This window comes from Rhinopithecus roxellana, chromosome 7 (assembly GCF_007565055.1).
Source record: "Rhinopithecus roxellana isolate Shanxi Qingling chromosome 7, ASM756505v1, whole genome shotgun sequence".
Lineage (NCBI taxonomy): Eukaryota > Metazoa > Chordata > Mammalia > Primates > Cercopithecidae > Rhinopithecus > Rhinopithecus roxellana.
This window is the reverse complement of record NC_044555.1, coordinates 150,893,605-150,899,604: the sequence shown is the minus strand read 5'-3', so window position 1 is coordinate 150,899,604 and position 6,000 is coordinate 150,893,605. Positions and strand designations below refer to the sequence as shown.

At 47.9% G+C, this 6,000-nt stretch overlaps 1 protein-coding gene across 3 annotated transcripts in view; it reads left to right on the top strand.

The window, feature by feature from the left end:
- The first annotated feature begins 355 nt into the window (after positions 1 to 355).
- Positions 356 to 6,000, top strand: part of TRMT2B (tRNA methyltransferase 2 homolog B) — a 41,423-nt gene continuing 35,778 nt past the window's right edge. The window contains exon 1 of one of the 3 annotated variants that reach the window (XM_010388464.2): positions 356 to 685. The gene's annotated coding sequence lies outside the window, so the exon portion shown is untranslated. The remainder of the gene's footprint in view (positions 686 to 6,000) is intronic. The other 2 variants (XR_004058403.1, XM_030934442.1) reach the window with 2 other exon arrangements.

Genomic DNA, 6,000 nt, shown 5'->3' with positions numbered 1-6,000 from the left:
AGTCTTGAGTGGGATCCAGTGAAGAAACTATAAAGTATTTTTCTGATGCAGTGTAAAATAGAGAATAAATGCCTGAAAAACCCCACGGCTCAGAATAGGCCTGACTTTTACCAAAGGATGCCATTTCAGGAAACCACCCTGTTCCTCATTTCCCAATCTTCCAACCTATTATGGATCTGATGTCTGCAATTCTACCATTAGAAAACTATTCCTTAAGTTGGAAGACTTAAACTGCAAGCACCCCAGGGATGGGTAACGCAGTTAACACTGTAGTCTGAGTTTCTTCGTGAGTCTCTTATGTAGATCCACCAATGGGACAGTGAGAAAAGAGCAGGTGGTGGGCGGGGCCGCGGGGAGGGGAGGAGAAGAGAACTTAAAGGAAGGCGGCGGGTATTAGGGCTATGAGTGCTTTTAAGGAAGGTCTCCATAGAAGGTTCCCCCAGCAAAGTAGGGAGGGGCACTCCCCGAGCGGAGTCGGGGTGCCGGGGCCTGCTGCCTCGCCGACGCTGGGAGGAGCCCCGCGTCCCGCCGCGCTTGCCAAGGGTTGGCTGCGCTTGCGGCGGGAGTAGAGGCGCCTTGCGCACCAGGAAGTGACTGTTTCCCCGCCGCAGCAAACCAGGCCATCCGCTGGCCTTTTAGTTTGCCGCCTCGGGTTTGTAAGAGGATTTATTGGTTATGAAGTAAGGTAAGGTGGAGAAATAGCCCGGAAAACCTGATTTAACCCTTGCGTTACAGAAAACCCCCTACTATGCCAAACTGTCCGCGGGGCGGGAAATGGAGGAGGCAGACGGGGCTGGGGACGGGACCCGACGGTGACTGCGCAAGGTCGTGTCCAGCCTAGCGTGGGCCTGTGCCCTAACTCCTCCCACTCCCTTACTTTACGTCCTTCCGGGGCCCTGCAGTCCGGCCAAATTTAGTGGTATCCTTTCCTAGTGTCTCCTCTTTGTTAACCCTTCCTACAGACACAGTGGGCAGAACTTGCCTAAAGAAGAAGGGAATGGAAGGGCTAGTGGAGTCTTGTTGGGGAGACAAGGACCTAACTGCCTGTGGGCTGCAGTCGGGATACAGCAGAGAACCCATTTGCTCATTTGGTTTAGCAAGGAATAGTGTTTGGGGCCGGTCCAACTGAAGGAAGGGTGAGCAGAGTGCAAGCAGGACCCTTGTCGGTGGGTGAACATTTTGCTCCAGAAGGGTTCCTTGGCCCTGCGCAGGTCAGACCTACCACATAGTCTCTTTGATTTGAATCTCTCGGAGCACAGGAGAGTTAGCCTGCCTTCCTATCTGGGCTACTCTGGACTCCATGGCTCTTCCTGATCAATTCCTGAGGCAGGTATAGAACAGTCGAGCACAACCGTTCACACACCTTTTTTTTCTTTTGCTAAGGAAAAAACGCCCAAGCATTTATTTATTGTTTTTATTTTTTATTTTTTTGAGACGGAGTCTAGCTCTGTCGCCCAGGCTGGAGTGCAGTGGTGCGATCTCAGCTCACTGCAACCTCTGCCTCCCAGGTTCAAGTGATTCTCCTGCCTCAGCCTCCGGAGTAGCTGGGATTACGGCGCCCGCCACCACGCCCAGCTAATTTTTGTATTTTTAGTAGAGACTGGGTTTCACTGTGTTGGTCAGGCTGGTCTCGAGCTCCTGACCTCGTGATCCACCGCCTCGGCCTCCCAAAGTGCTGGGATTATAAGCGTGAGCCACCACACCTGGCTCCCAAGCCTTTATTTACTGTATTTTTTATTTTTTTGAGATGGAGTTTCACTCTTGTTGCCCAGGCTGGAGTGCAATGTTGGGATTTTGCCTCACTGCAACCTCTGCCTCCCAGGTTCAAGCAATTCTCCTGCCTCAGCCTCCCGAGTAGCTGGGATTACAGGCGTGCGCCACTGCACCTGGCTAATTTTGTATTTTTAGTAGAGACAGGGTTTCTCCGTGTTGGTCAGTCTGGTCTCGAACTCCTGAGCTCAGGTGATCCGTCCTCCTCGGCCTCCCAAAGTGCTGGGATTACAGGCGTGAGCCACTGCACCCGGCCCCAAGAACGTATTTAAAACAGGACAAGATATAAAAAGGAAATAGTCTCTTCTGTGAACAAATGCCTCCCCTGACATTAAGAAACAAAGAAACAGAACTCACCTTGACTGGTATGAGTGTGCTGCCTTGAAAAAGAAATTTCACCACAGAAGTTACTAAATATGACAGGCTTTTACCTAGAATGATGGCTGCTTGGCACCTTGAAATGATAAGGTCCTGTTTTAGACCATACTTGATAATTTGGAAGAGACCTAGATGGACAAGGACCCTCCTGCTGGGGTATAGGGCAAATGAACTACAGTCATGGCGGAGTCACCAGTCAGAGGACCCACACACTCACAAAAAAAAGTCTAAATGTTGGGGTGGGAATAGCTGTCTTCAAATTCCTCAGCTCCCTTGTCCCTCCTCTGCAAATCCTCAATTGGGCCTGCAGTTTCCTTCCTGCTGACTGGAGGGACAGGACCCCTTTCCTAGATCAGCTCTACTCCCTTCCCCTGTAGTCTGGGCTTCAAGGCCCCTGGCCTCCTCAGACCCACCAAGTTATTCTTTGTGTCTCTTGCCTCTTCATTCATTTCCTTTCTCTGGCTTTTGCCATTCTCCATATCAAACACGTACATTCTCTCATAGCCCACACACTTTTTTTTTTTTTTTTTTTTTTTTTTTTTTTTTTTTTTTTTTGAGAAGGAGTCTCTGTTGCTCAGGCTGGAGTGAAGTGGCATGGATCTCGGTTCACTTTAACCTCTGCCTCCCGGGTTCAAGCAATTCTCCTGCCTCAGCCATCTGAGTAGCTCAGATTACAGGCATGTGCCACCACACCTGGCTAATTTTGTATATTTTTGGTGGAGACGGGGTTTCACCATGTTGGCCAGGCTGGTCTCGAACTCTTAATCTCAAGTGATCTGCCCGCCTCGGCCCCCCAAAGTGCTGGTATTACAGGCGTGAGCCACCCTGGCTTTTTTTTTTAGATAAGGTCTCCCTCCTAGGCTGGAATGCAGTGGCACAGTCATAGCTCACTGCAGCCTTAAACTGCTGGACTTAAGTGATCCTTCTGCCTCGGCCTCCTAAGTAGCTAGGACCACAGGTGTGTGCCACCACACCTGGCTAATTTTTAAAATTTTTTGTAGAGACCGGATCTTGCTGTGTTGCCCAGACTGATCTCAAACTCCTGGCCTTAAGCAATCCTCCTGCCTTGGTCTCCCAAAGTACTGGGAGTTATGGTTGTAAGCCACTGCACCCGGCTGCCACACACTTTTGATTGTATTAACAGGTAGTCCAACATAGGCCGTAACCTCACTACACTCCAGCAGGCACTCATGTAGAGGGTCAGAAAACTTACGTGTGTATGTGTGTATGTTGTTTTTGAAATTTCTCACATAACTGTACTCATCCTCAGCACTTGCATGCATTATTACATCTTGTCAGTTTTGCAGGTTGGAGATGTTGAGGCATGAAGAAACCAAGTGATATGCTTTGAATCAGAGCCTAAGGAAGGGCAGTGACACATATTGAGCACTGGCTGTCTTAAGCACAGTCCTGAACATGTCATATATATGAACGCTTTTAATTCTCACCAAAACCGTAAAGATAGGTGTTCTTAGTCCTATTTGTATAGATAGTGACACTTGAGATTCATAGTGCTTAAGTAGTAATATCTTGCCTAAAACCGCTTAGCCAGTGAGAAGTAGAGCTGGGATTAGAACATGGCTCCAGCTGAATGCAGTGGCTCATGCCTGTAATGCCAGCACTTTGGGAGGCTGAGGCAGATGGATCACTTGAGGTCAGGAGTTTGAGACCAGGGTGGCCAACATGATGAAAACCTGTCTCTACTAAAAATACAAAAATTAGCTAGGTGCAGTGGGGGGTGCCTGTAATCCCAGCTACTTGGGAGGCTGAGGCAGGAGAATGGCTTGACGCAGGAAGTGGAGGTTGCAGTGAGCCAAGAATGTGCCACTGCACTCCAGCCTGCGCGACAAAGTAAGACTCTTCCTTTTTTTTTTTTTTTTGAAACAAAGAACATGGCTCCAAAGCCTGTGTTCTTTACTGTCTTGTTGCCTCTTGATGGGGGGGTGTTGAGTGGAGGGTGCTATCATTAACACCTGAACTCTGGGCCAGCTTAAATATATTCTGTAAAAAGTTTGAAATCCCCCCAAATGTCACATGCTATGACAGTCACTTTCTGTAGTACTTTGTAATCATACAAAATGGTGTATGGGCTAAATATTGCAGCACCTATGTCGTCATCCTCTAGGTTACTTATTGATCATGGAATGTTAATTTAGCAATAATTTGTGTGTGTGTGTGTGTATGTATGTATAAATATAAAATTCTGAATTAGGCTATGACAACATTGGGATGAAATCCAAGGTAGAGCTTAAGGGCAAAATACAAATTTCACAGCAGGTTAATAGGATGTCAGGCTAAGTCCATTCAAGTGTCCTAAGTACTTAAAATAGGTGCTTATGGCTAGGCATGGTGGCTCATGCCTATAATTCCAGCACTTTGGGAGGCCGAGACAGGAGGATTGGTTGAGTCCAGGAGTTTGAGACCAGCCTGGAAAACATAGACCCCATCTCATTTTTTTTTTTTTTAAGATGGAGTCTCGCTCTGCTGCCCAGTTTTGCTCTGTTGCAGTCTTGGCCCATTGCAATCTCTGCCTCCCAGGTTCAAGCAATTCTCTTGCCTCAGCCTCCTGAGTAGCTGGGATTACAGGTGCCTGCCACCACGCCTGGCTAATTTTAGTATTTTTAGTAGAGATGGGGTTTCGCCATGTTGGCTAGGCTGGTCTCGAACTCCTGACCTCAGGCGATCCGCCTACCTCGGCCTCCCAAATTGCTGGGATTACAGGTGTGAGACACCATGCCCGGCCCACCCCATCTCATTTTTAAAACAAACAAAAACCAGGTGCTTTCACAGCAATGTAGATGTATCGTAGAGTCCTGTGTTGCAAAGGGAAGCCCTCTACTTGTGTTCTCAGTGTCACCCATGTTAACTCTTCCAGCTTTTGTCTCATTGTTACTCCCATTGTTCCTTCTCCCACTCCCCTCTTTCAGTGTTGCCACCTCTACTCAGTTAAATACTGTCTTTAAACACATCATGACAGTTACTATTAATACTTACTGAAGAGATTTTGCCAGGTGTTGGACTCTGCTCAGAGGTTCACAAACATACCTGTCTGATCTTCTGCTAAGTACTTTTTTTTTTTTTTTTTAATCAAGACAGGGTCTTGCTTTGTCGCCCAGGCTGGAGCATGATCATGGCTGCCTGGGCACAAGTGGTCCTACCACCTCAGCCTCCCGAGTAGCTGGGACTACAGGCACATGCCACCATGCCTGGCTAATATTTTAATTTTTGTAGAGATGGGGTCTCCCTGTGTTGTCCAGGCTGGTCTCAAACTTCTGGGCTCAAGTAGTCCTCCTGTCTTGGCCTCTCAAAGTGCTGGGATTATAGGCGTGAGCCACACTGTACCTGGCCTAAGTACTTTTTTTTTTTTTTTTTTTTTTTTTTTTTTTTTTTTTGAGATGGAGTTTCACTCTTGTTGCCCAGGCTGGAGTGCAGTGGCTTGATCTCGGCTCACCATAACCTCTGCCTCCCGGGTTCAAGCGATTCTCCTGCCTCAGCCTCCTGAGTAGCTGGGATTACAGGCAGGCGCTACCACATCTGGCTAATTTTGTATTTTTAGTAGAGACAGGGTTTCTCCATGTTGGTCAGGCTGGTCTCGAACTCCTGACCTCAGGTGATCCACCTGCCTTGGCCTCCCAAAGTGCTGGGATTATAGGTGTGAGCCACTGTGCCCAGTGGCCTAGGTACTTTTTATTAATTATCTTCTTGTAACTCCTACAACCACTATATAAGGTAGATACCATTGTCTCCATTTTACAAGTGAAAAAAAGGAATGTCAGAGAGAATGATTAACTTGGCAACGGCCACCTAGGTAGTGAGTGGTGGGGCCAGTGGACCACCCAGGACAGGTCTGGC